This window comes from Pan troglodytes, chromosome 2 (assembly GCF_028858775.2).
Source record: "Pan troglodytes isolate AG18354 chromosome 2, NHGRI_mPanTro3-v2.0_pri, whole genome shotgun sequence".
Taxonomy (NCBI): Eukaryota; Metazoa; Chordata; class Mammalia; order Primates; family Hominidae; genus Pan; species Pan troglodytes.
Genome location: NC_086015.1, coordinates 128974119 through 128986508, shown reverse-complemented (window position 1 = coordinate 128986508; position 12390 = coordinate 128974119). Strand labels below are relative to the sequence as shown.

Below are 12390 nucleotides of genomic sequence, written 5' to 3'. Positions count from 1 at the left end.
CTAAGGGGCAGGATTTGCAGATGTACAGATTTAATGTGGTTGTCCTTTCTCACCCACACCAGAAAAAGGATGGAACAGATCATGAGATTCGACTGTTCTGCTGCACAGCCTCCGCAGGGCACTTTGTATGTCCCTGTTTCTCAGGCTATAGATGAAAAGGTTCAGCATGGGGGTGACAACAGCGTACATCACTGACGCCACCACACCATTCCTGGGGAGTGGTGACACAGCTGAAGTCAGGTACATGCCAATGCCTGTTCCATCAAATCAGCAAACAACTGCTAGGTGAGAGCCACAGGTGGAGAAGGCTTTATACTTCCCATCGGACGATGAAATCCTTAGAATGGAGGGGATGATTTTATAGTAAGACAAAAGGATCCCTGAAATGGGAAGAAAACCAAACATAGTACTATCGAAATATATGAATATGCTATTGATGACGCTGTCAGAACAGGCAAGTTTGAGAAGTTGAGAGGGGTCACAGAGAAAATTAGAGATTTCCACATTCTTGATGATGGTGAATTGAAACACAATCCAACTGTGCAGCTGGGAATCCAACAGGCTAAGGAAAAAGGACACCAAAACGAAGAAGACACAGAGGTGAGGATTCACGATGACTGGGTAGTGCAGAGGGTGACAGATGGCTACAAAGCAGTCATAGGCCATCACAGTCAGGAACATGTCTACTATACATCCAAAAAGACAAAGAAAGACATCCGTGTCAGGCAGCCCGCATGAGAGATGACTCTACTATGCGACCCCATACCCACAATCATCTTGGGAACCGTGTCCGAGGTGAAACCGATGTCAGCCCAGCACAGGTTAGAGAGGAGGAAGTACATGAGGGCGTGGAGGGGGGAGTCAGGACGGACAGCCAGGATGCTGAGCAGGTTCCTCAGCACCGTGACCAGATACATGGACAAGGACAGGGAGAGCAAAGCGAGGACCGGCTGCAGTTCTGGATCCTCTGAGAGTCCCAGGAGGAGGAATTCTCAGACACCTGTGAGATTCCGTGGCTCTGTGTGTCTTGGACAACTTGAGAAGGAAAGAGGATTGGAAAAATAAAAGATAAAAACCAGCCCTTAATGCTGGATGCAAGCAATTCACAAGGAACATCTTCACACTTGCGGACCATACACCGCCAGCAATGTTTCTCAGTTGTGACAATTCCAAAAATCTCAGAATTATTACGTGATTTACTTTTTTGCTGTACAAGGCTTTCTGTACATCCTACTTTAGAGAAAATCCACTGAAGAATGTTAGAAGACCAAAACGTCATATATAACAAATCCGTGATCTCAGTAAAATACGGCCTACTCTTTTCAGAAAAAATACAATGCAATGACAATGTCCTTCTCTCTTTAGGAAAAAGATCTCAGTCTAATTGAAAGAAATTGAGAAGCCGTGAAATACGCTCTACTTTATTCTGACACCGTGCCACAACTTCCATGGATGTAGAATGTGTAAAAGGACGACACAAGAGCTAGGACCCCATTATCTGAAAACGACATCGAACCTTATAGTTCTCAATCGGAAGACCTTTTCACATGCCTGTTACTTTTCATATTTATTATCATCCTTCGGTTTTCTGACATCATTTCTTCATAAAAGTAAATGCACACTCAAAGATGGGAGCTGTGTTTCCAAATGAATTGAATATGGAACTCTTGGCCCAGCACCATGGCTCACACCTGTAATCCCAGCACTTTGGGTGGCCGAGGCTGATGGATCACCTGAGGTCAGGAGTTCCAGACCAGCCTGGCCAATGTGGTGAAACCCCGTTTCCGGTGAAAATTAAAAAAAAAATCAGCCGGGCGTGGTGGCGGGTAACCCTAGCTACTCGGGAGGCTGAAGCAGGAGAATCCCTTAGAACCTGGAAGGCAGAGATTGGACACCGTGTGATAGGATTTTTGATATCCTAGGGAGATATTGCTCCTGATAGCAGAGTGGGTGTACACCCTGTGATATTATTTGTAATATCCTAGAAAGATATTGCTCCTAATATCACGGTGGCTCTACACCCTGTGATCTTAATTGTAATATCCTACAGAGATATTACTCCTAATAATACAGTGGGTGTACACCCTGTGATATTATTCATAATATATTACAGAGATATGACTCCTGATATCACAGTGAGTGTACACCATGTTTGTACACCCTGTGATCTTATTTGTAACAACGTAGAAAAATATTACAGCTAATGTCAAAGTGGGTGTACACCCTGCGAGGTTATTTGTTATCTACTAGGTAGATATTACTCCTAATATCACAGTGAGTGTACACCATGTGTGTACAGACTGTGAAATTATTCGTAGTACCCTAGGAAGATATTACTCCTCATATTACAGTGGGTGTACACCGTGGGTGATATTTTTTTCTAATATCCAGCAGGGGAGAGGATGATATTGCTTCCAATATCACAGAAGGTGTACACCCCCCTGTGATATTGTTCGTAATGTCCAGGGAAGGAGAGGATGACATTATTCGCAATATCACTGGGGGTGTACCACCTCCCGCCAGGATATTGTTCTTAATATCCGGAGGTGGAGAGAATGATGTTACTCCCAATATCACAGGGAGTGTACACCACCCCTGTTTGCAAACACCCCCTGTGATATTGTTCCAAATGGTCTGTGAAAGAGTAAACATGACTCCCATTATCGCGGGGGGTGTTCAGCCCTGATGATATTGTTTTCTGACATCCAGGGAAGGAAAGTATGCTATTACTCCCAATATCGCAGGGGTTGTACACCCTTTTGTGTTTTTGTGTCCAATATCCAGGAAAATAGAGCATGATATTACTTCCAATATCGAAGTAATTGTACAGCACCCCTGTTATATTCTTCCTAATATCCAGAAAGGAAAAGAATGATATTACTCCCAACAGCGTAGGAAACGTATGCCCGCGCTGTGGTATCTTTCCCAGTATCCAGGTGGGGAGAGGATCATATTACTTCCAGTGTCGCAGGGTGTGTAGACCCCTCTGTGATCTCGTTGCTAACATCCAGGTTTGGGGAGGACGACATTATTCCCAATAGCGCAGGGGTAGTACATCCCCCCGTGACCTTGTTCGTCATTTCCTGGGTGGAGAGGATGATCTCACTCCCAATATCGCAGGGGGTGTACACGCCCCTGTGAAAATCTTCCTATTTCCAGAGGGAGAGAGGATGGTATTACTTCCAGTACCGCAGGGGGTTTCCACAGCCCTGTGATACTCTTCCTAATATCCACAGGGAGAGAGGATGATATCACTCCCAATATCGCAGGGGGTGTACACAACCCTGTGATATTGTTCCTAATATCCAGAGTGAAAGAGGATGACATGACTCTCAATATCGCAGAGGGTGTACACCCCTCCTGTAATATTGTTCTGAATACCCTGGGAGGGAGAGGATAAGGTTACGTTGAATATCACAGGGAATGTACACCCTCCCCCCTCTGATACCCTTCCTAATATCCAGGGGAAGAGAGGAAAATTTCACTCCCAATATCACAGAGGCAGTACAACCCACCTGTGATGTTGTTCCCAATATGCAAGGGGGGAGAGGATGATACTACTCTCAATATCGCAGGGCTGTTCACATCCCCAGTGACATTTTTTCCTAATATCTAGGGGAGAGACAATTATATGACAGCAAAGGTCGCAGGGTCTGTACATCCCTTCCTGATATTGCTCCTAATATCCAGGGGGGAAGAGGATGATATCAAATATGAAAAGGGGTGTGCATCCCCCATCCCTACGATATTGTTCTTAGTAATCGTGAGGGGAGATGATGATATTGCTCCAAGTGTCGCAGGGGTTGTTCACAACCCCCTGTGATATTGTTTGTGATATCCAGGGGGGGAGAAAATCATATTACCTCCAATATTGCAGGTAGTGTATACCCCACCAGAAATATGGCACCGAATATCCAAAGAGGGAGAGGATGGTATTCATACCTATATCGAAGTGTGTGTACACTCCCCTTTTGGTATGGTTTTTTATATCCAGTGGGTGGGAGGATGATATTAGTCCCAACATCCCAGAGGGTGTGCACTACCCCTGTGATATTGTCCCTAACTTTCAGAGGGGAGAGTATGATATCACTCCCAATATCTCAGAAGTTGTACATCCCCCGTGATATTGTTTGTCATATCCAGGGAGGCGCAGGATGACATTCCATTGAATTTCGCGACAGGCGTACACGCACAGTGTGATATTGTTCCTAATATCCAAGAAGGCAGAGGATGATATTACTCCCAATAAAGCAGTGGGTGTACATCACCCCTGTGTTATTGTCTCTAATATCCGGGGCCGGGGGAGGTGGGGAGAGGACAACATTCCCTCAAATTTAGGAGGTGGTTTGACGCCCCTTGTGGTGTGGTTTTAAACATCCAGCAGGGAAGACAATAGTACTATTTTTGATAGTCCGATTCATCCGCTCCACCTTTCCGGAACTCTGAGGCCGGAAGGCGGCATGCAGTTTCCATGTTATCCCCAATACCTTTGCCGTCTTCTGTACCAAGGCAGCTAAAAACGCAGGCCCGTTGTCTGAGCCGATCCATAAGGGCGGTCGAAATCTAGGAATCAGATCCCGAAGAAGCACAGGAGTTTCTTCACCAGCTTTCTCAGTTCGTGTTGGATAGGCCTCCACCCACCCAGAGTAGGTACGCCCAAGAACTAGTACATACTTGTTACCTCCACACTTTGGCATCTCTGTGAAGTCCACCTGGAGACCTTCAAAGGTGGCTGCTCCATAAGCTCGTATGCCGGGCGGAACGGCTGGACCTTGCCTCGCATCGTGCTGTCGGCAGGTAACACACCGCTGCCTCACCGTTTTGGCAAGGGCTGACAGAGGCGAGATGTAGAAATACCGGCCTAACAACTTTTCCAGTGACTCCTGACCTCGATGGGTGGTTTCTTGCACAGCCAGTACAACTGCAGCTCCTAGCAGCTGTGGCACAGCTACTGTCCCATCTGGTAACCGAATCCATCCTTCCTCCATCACTTGTCCTTCCCTCTACCTGGAGACAGTCCTTTTCTTCTTTAGAAGATGTAGGTCCAAGATCAGGTGCTTGAGGGAGCACTGATGCCCAGAAGGGGGCAGATGCTGCTTTTCGAGCCTCTGAGTCAGCGCGGGAATTCCCCAAACCCAGCAAGGTGGAAGCTCGCTGGTGTCCTCTGCAATGCATAACTGCCACCTTGTGGGGTTTCCATAGTGCTTCAAATCATTGCAAGATTTCTTGTTGATATTTTCTGTCTTTTCCCCCAGAGTTCAGTAGGCCCTTTTCTTTCTATCATGCTCCATGCACTTGAAGGGTTGAAAAGACATACCGAGAATCAGTGTAAATGTTGACAGTCTCACCCTCACTGAGTTCTAAGGCACGAATGAAAGCAATGAGTTCAGCTTTCTGGGCTGAAGTGGCCTGGGGCAACGATCTGGCTTCAACAACAGTGTCCAGGGTTATCACTGCATACCCTGCACCTCTGTCCCCCTGGGGATTGAAGAAGCTGCTCCCATACACGTATAGTTCCCAGTCTACTGATGCCCAAGCCTGGTCCGGGAGGTCAGGTCTGCTAGAGTCAATTGAGTCCAACACTTCTACACAATCAGGCTTGACAGGGCTCTCTGATATCGGGAGCAAGGTGGCGGGGTGTAGGGTGTTACAAACTTCAATGGTTATATGGGGATTCTCACAGAGCAAAGTTTGGTACTTGATGAGTCTGGCATTCATTAGCCAATGATGTCCTTTAGTATTCATTAAAGTCACCACAGCACGGGAGGCCTTTATGTTCAGGTTTTGCCCAAGAGTCAGCTTATTTCCTTCTTGTACTAGCAGGGCAGTTGCTGCCAAGGCCCTCAAACAGGAGAGCCATCCTTTAGAAACCCCGTCCAGTTGTATAGAGAGGTAGGCCACCGGCCTCGGCCAGGGCCCCACAGTTTGGGGTCAAAGTCCAGCTGCCATCTTTTCTCTCTCTGATGCCTACAATGGAAATGGCTTTGTCAGATCGGGTAGCCCCAGGGCTGGGGCTGCCAGAAGTTTTTCCTTTAACTCATGAAAGACTTGCTGTTTTTGGGATCCTCATTCCAAAGGTTCCCTGTCCCCACCCCCTTTGTGACCTCATACAAAGACTTGGCTAATACTGCAAAGTTTGGGATCCACAGTCTACAAAACCCCACAGCTCCTAAGAATTCTCTCACCTGCCTCCTGCTCTTAGGCTCCGCTAGATTGCAAATGACCTGCTTTCTTTCTGATCCCGGGCTGCCTTCTGACCCCTGTCGGATAGTCAATCCCAAGTAACTTACCTGCCGTCGGCAGATCTGAGCTTTCTTCTTGGACACCTTGTACCCACAGTCCTCCAGGTGCCGGTGTAGGGCATCTGTTCCCTTGGCACACCCGACTGCCTTGGGGTGTCCCAGCAGAAGGTCATCAACCTACTGGAGCAACAAGCAGCCTAGGTCTCTGCTCGGAAACTTCTGGGGGTCTTGAGCCAATGCCTCCCCGAAGATGGTGGGGGAGTTCTTGAACCCTTGGGGAAGCCCGGTCCAAGTGTACGGAGTAGTGACACCTGACTCCGGATCTTCCCACTGAAAGGCAAACAGCTTCTGCCTCTCAGGGGCTAATCTGATAGGAAAGAAAGCATCTTTCAGGTCCAAGCAGGTGAACCAGCTGTCCTCAGCTGGCAGCAACCCCAACAATGTGGACGGGTTAGGTACTGTTGGATGTAAAGTCAGTGTAGCTTGATGAAGCAAGTGCAAATCCTGTACCGGCCAGTAGTCCTTTGTCCGTGGCTTGGGAACAGGCAGGAGGGGAGTGTTCCATGGAGACTGACGAGGAACAATAATTCCAAAAGTTCTTAGGTGCTTGAGACGGACCTGGATACCTTCAAGGGCTTCTCTGGAGACCGGGTCCTGTTTTTGCCTCACCGGCTGGGCCCCAGTCTTAACTGGCCAATCCCGGAGTGTTGTCTTCTGCCCGTACTCTTGGCCACCGCTTAGCCAGAGCTGGTCTTCTCTCTTGGCCCGGCTCAGTTAAGAAAACTCTCCATTCCTCCTCTCGGGGGACCATAAGGGTCATAATGACTCCCGTTCCGGGTAACTTTAGCAGCAAAGGGCCATGCTCTGTCAAAGACATAGTGGCTCTCAGCTTGCTGAGCAAGTCCCTTCCCAAAAAGGTCAAGGGACAGTCACGCATGTACCAAAACTGATGAATGACTTTATGTCCTCCTACAGTACAAGTCTGAGGCAAGCAGAAAGCTTGCTTTGCTGAAACCCCCATGGCTCCGATGACATCAATAGTCTTTTTGGATAAGGGGGTGACCGCGGCGGTTACTAGTGAATGTTCAGCACCGCTATCTACAAGAAAGTCAATGTCTCCACCCCCAACTGTCATTCTGAGCAGAGGCTCTTTGGGGACACTTGAGCCCGGACTCCCTCAGTCCAAGAACCCTTCTGCCAGGTTGAGCAGGGCCCCTTCCTCCTTGTCCGGGGCCTCCTGCTCTGAGTCACCTTGTTTTCTTTTGAGCTGAGGGCATTTGTTCTTCCACTGTCCTATTTCTTTACAATGAGCACACTGGTTACGCTGCAAACTCTGACAGCCAAGCTGAGTTTCTTTCCCAGGGACCCCCTTCCCTTGCCTCTTTGGGGGGGCCCCTCTGATTGCTGCAGCTGACAAACAGGTCAGCGTGTCGCCGGGCCTGACCTCCATTCTCTTTGCAGTTTTCCTTATGGCTTACTGCATCCCTGTTTACGAACACCTGGCTAGCTATTTCTAGTAATTGTGATGGATTCATCCCTGCAAGCCCAGCCTGTTTCTGCAGCTTTTTTCTCATGTCTTCTGCACTTTGACAGACTAAAGCCATGTGAATCATGCGCTGATTTTCAGGGCTATCGGGATCAATGGGAGTATACATACGATAGGCCTCACACAGTCTCTCGTAGAATTGTGCTGGACTTTCTTCTTTTCCCTGAATGACCTCAGAGAGCTTGTTAACGTTTGTGGCCTTCTGAGCTCCCCTCATTAATCCTTCCAAGAGAGCTTCCCTGTCTCGGTTTAGCCTTTGCATCTCCTCTCTTTCATGTGGGTCCAACTGGGGGTCGGTTCCTGGCAACTGGGTCCTTCCATATTCTTGGGGGTTTTGATAATCAGCTGGCGCATGTTCCTCTAGCCACTTAGTTCCTGCTTGCAGGACTCTCCGCCTTTCTTCGCTGTTAAAGAGGAACATGAGCAACTGGTGCCAATCAGCCCAGGTGGAGTTGTGGGTCTGGATAACAGCTTGGAGCAAATCAATTAGGGCTTGTGGCTTTTCCGTATAGGGCGGTGTATTGTTTTTGCAGTTGAGAAGATCGACGCAGGTGTAGTGCTGGTACCCAAAAACATGCCTCTCTACCACGTGACCATCCTCGTCTATCCCAGTATATCGCTGCTCTCTCAGGGGCATTTGTGTCCCCGTTTTGGGTCGTAAACGAGCTGCTGAGGGAGGGGTGGAATGGCACAAGGCGACTTACCGCAATTAATAATCTCAATTATTAATTGACACTAAAAATTATCAATATTAATAACCCATAATATAATTTTTAAAATCAATAACGATAATAATAATTACTATTAAATAGTTATACTAATGGAAAAAATAAATGATTAATATTAATGATTATTGATGCCTGATATTAATAACTGATATTGATCTTATTCATTAGAAAACAGTAAATATTAGCTCCTAATAATTAATATTAATATTAATAATGGGACACTTTTATTAGCAATTATTTCTTAATATTAATATTAATATCAGTCATTGATATTCCTGTTAATAATAAATGAGGAATAATTCATACTAATATTACACCCTAACACCTCAGGCGGTGTACACCCACCTGTGATAGTGCTCCCAATGTCCAGGGAGGGAGAGAGCATGATATTACGTTCAATATCGCAGTAGGTGTACACACAGCCGGTGATATTGATCCGAATATAATCTCCAGGGGGTGGAGTATGACCTTCCTCCCAATATAGCACTGGATGTGCATCCACCCGGTGAATTTGCTCCTAATAGTCACGGAAGAAGAGAATGCCATTACTCCCAACATCACAGGAAGTGTCCACCCCCGTGTAAGATGGTCCTTAAAAATATTCCAAGGCGGAGGAGGTGCTATGACTGCATGTATGGTAGAAAGTGGACACCCCCAAGGATATCGTTCCCATGATCCTGGAAGGAAGAGTATAATATTACTTTCAAAATCACAGAAGGTGGACACGCCCCCAATGATATTGTTTCTGATTGCAACGTGGGAGAGGAGGACATGACACCCGATATCCCAGAGAGTAGAAACCCCCCTGAGATACTGTTCCTAATATTCAGGGAGGAAGAGGATGATATGACTCCGAATACAGAAGGGTGTACAACCTCTGTACACAAAGGGTGTACACCGGTCTGTGAAACCGTTCATAATCTCCAGAGGGGGAGATGATATTACTCACAATATGATAAACAGGCTGTGAGTCCACCGCGGATCCTAAGAGCCAGGGGGGCAAGAGGGGCTGGCTCTTTCTTACTCCCCGCATCGCGGGGGGCGCCTCGCCCCCCTGCGATGTCCATCATCATATCCAAGGGGCGAGGGGGTGGTGATAAGACTGCCCGCATCTCGGGGGCGCCCGCCCCCATTCCATGTTGATCGTCATATCCCAGGGGAGAGAGTGGGGTGATATTACTTCCCACGTCACTGGACGCGGCCGCCCCCCTGCGATGTGGATCGTCACATCCAGCTGTGGATCGGGGGTTGGTATTACTCCCCGATTTGTCCTAGGATCCTTTCTATACTGCCCCCCTCTGTTCACACCCTGGGACGTTATCTTCCATATTCTAGCAATATGCGGCTGCTAAAGTCGCAGGGGGTATACACCCTTCAATGTTATTCGTAATTTTGTAGGGGAATGTTCAACCTGATGTCACAGGACTCTGTACACTGTGATGTTATTCCCAATATCCTAGTTTTACCTTAATAATAATGTCACATTGTGTGTACACCTTGTGGTGTTATTCTTATTCTCCTAAGGGGAGGTTGCTTTTATTGTCACACGAGGTATGTTCCTTTTGATATTATTCATAATGTCCTAGAGGGGTGTCACTCCTTCTGTCACAGGGTTTGTACACCTTTTCAAATTACTCGTATTATCCCCATAAGATGTCACTCCTCATTTCACAGAGGGTGTACACTCTGTGATATTGTCATCATATTCTAGGGAAATGTTATTTTTAATGTCACAGAGGGTGCACACCTTGTGAAATTATTCGCTATAATTTTGTGGGATGTTACCCCTAATGTCACACGGCGTGTACACACAGTGATGTTATGTGCAATATGCTATGGAAATGTTACTCGTAATTCACAGGTCCTGTACACCCTTTAATATTCTTCGTATTCTTCTAGGAAAACGTTACTGCTAATATCACAGGGTGTGTTGACCCTGTCATAAAATTCCTAATATCCTAGCGGGAGTTCACTACTAATTTCACAATGCGTGTACACCCTTTGATATTATTCGTATTGTCCTGAAGAGATGTTACTACTGATGTCCCAATGCAGGTACATTCTCTGATCTTATTGGTTATATCCTCGGGGGGTGTTACTTCTAATGTCACACGGGGTATACTCCCTGTGTTCGATTTCGTAATATCCTAGGGCAATTTTACTTTTAATGACACAGGGGGTGTACACATTGTGATATTATTCGTGATATTCTAGAAAGATGTTATTCCTACTGTCACAGGGCTGTACACCCTGTGATAGTGTTCATAATTTCCCAGGGGTCTATACTCCTATTGGCACAGGCGATAACACCCTGTGACATTATTCATAATATTCTAGCGAGATGATACTCCTGATGTCACAGGGGGTGTACACCCCGTGTTATTATTCTTACTATTCTAGGGGGATGTTACTCCTAATGTCACAGGGATGTACACCGTGTGATATTATTCATAGTGTACCAGAGGGATATTTGCAGTAATGTCACAATGCATGTACACCTTGTGATATCATTTGTCATATCCTAATGTCACAGGGGTTGTGTTCCGTGTGATAGTCTTCCTAACATCCTAGAATGATATTGCTCCTAACGTCACAGGGTGTGTACACCTTGTCACATCATTCATAATATCCTAAAACTACGTTATTCCTCAGGTCACAGGGGGTGTTCACCCTGTGATATTTTTCGTCATAGTTTTGTGGGATGTTACTCCTAAAGTCACACGGGGTGTACACAGAGTCACACAGTGATATGAGTTGTAATATTCTATAGACATGTTACTCGTAAATCACAGGGGCTGTACCTCCTGTGATATTATTCGTAATATTCTAGGGGAATGTTGCTACTATTGTCACGGGGGTGTACACCCTGTGATATGACTCGTCATATCCCAGCGGGATGTTACTACTAATGTCACAATGCCTGTACACCCTGTGATATGATTTGTAATATCCTAAAGAGATGTTACTACTAAGGTCACAATGCATGTACACCCTCTGATATGATTCGTTCTATCCTTGGGGGATGTTACTCCTAATGTCACACAGGGTGTACTCCCTGTCATATTATTCATAACGTCCAAGGGGGATATTATTTTTAATGTCACCGGGGGTGACATTACGCATTAAAAATGTGTATTAAATGCCTGTGATACTATTCCTAATATCCTAGGGGCATGCTCTTCCGAATGTCACATGGGGTGTACACCATGTGTGTACACCTGCTGTGATATTATTCGTAATATCCTAGGGGAATGTTACTCCTGATGACACAGGCCGTGTACACCATGTGTGTACACCTCCTGTGTTATTATTCATAATATCCTAGGGGGATGTTTCTTTTAATGTCACAAAGAGTGTACAAAACATCACAGAAGGTGTACACGTTGTGAGGTTATCTGTAATACCCTAGAAGGATGTTACTCCTAATATGTCACAGGGGTGTACACGCTTTGATGTTATTTATAATCTCATAGAGAGATATGACTTCAAATATCACAGTGGGTGTACACACATAGTGTATACCCTGTGATAGTATTTGTAATATCCTGGGGAGATACAACTCCTGATATCACAGTGCGTGTACCCCGTGTGTGTACACACTTGATATTAGTCGTAATATTCAGGGTAAATATTACTCCTCATATCACACAGTGTGCACACCCTGTGATATTTTTCCTCATACTTTAGGGAGATATTGCTTCTAACACCACAGTGGGTGTACCCCATGTGTGTATACTCTGTGACAGTATATTCTATATCCTAGGGAGGTATTACTCCTAATATCACAGTGGGTGTTAACCCTGTGATATCATTCTTATTTGACCTTGCTGCCTTTTTTAACCCACCCTACAAAAGGAATGGAACAGATAAGAAT

General features: G+C 46.1%; 1 pseudogene; it reads right to left on the bottom strand.

Moving 5' to 3' along the window:
- LOC107970446 (olfactory receptor 7E24-like) lies at window positions 1-932 on the bottom strand (annotated as a pseudogene).
- Window positions 933-12390: the final 11458 nt, after the last annotated feature.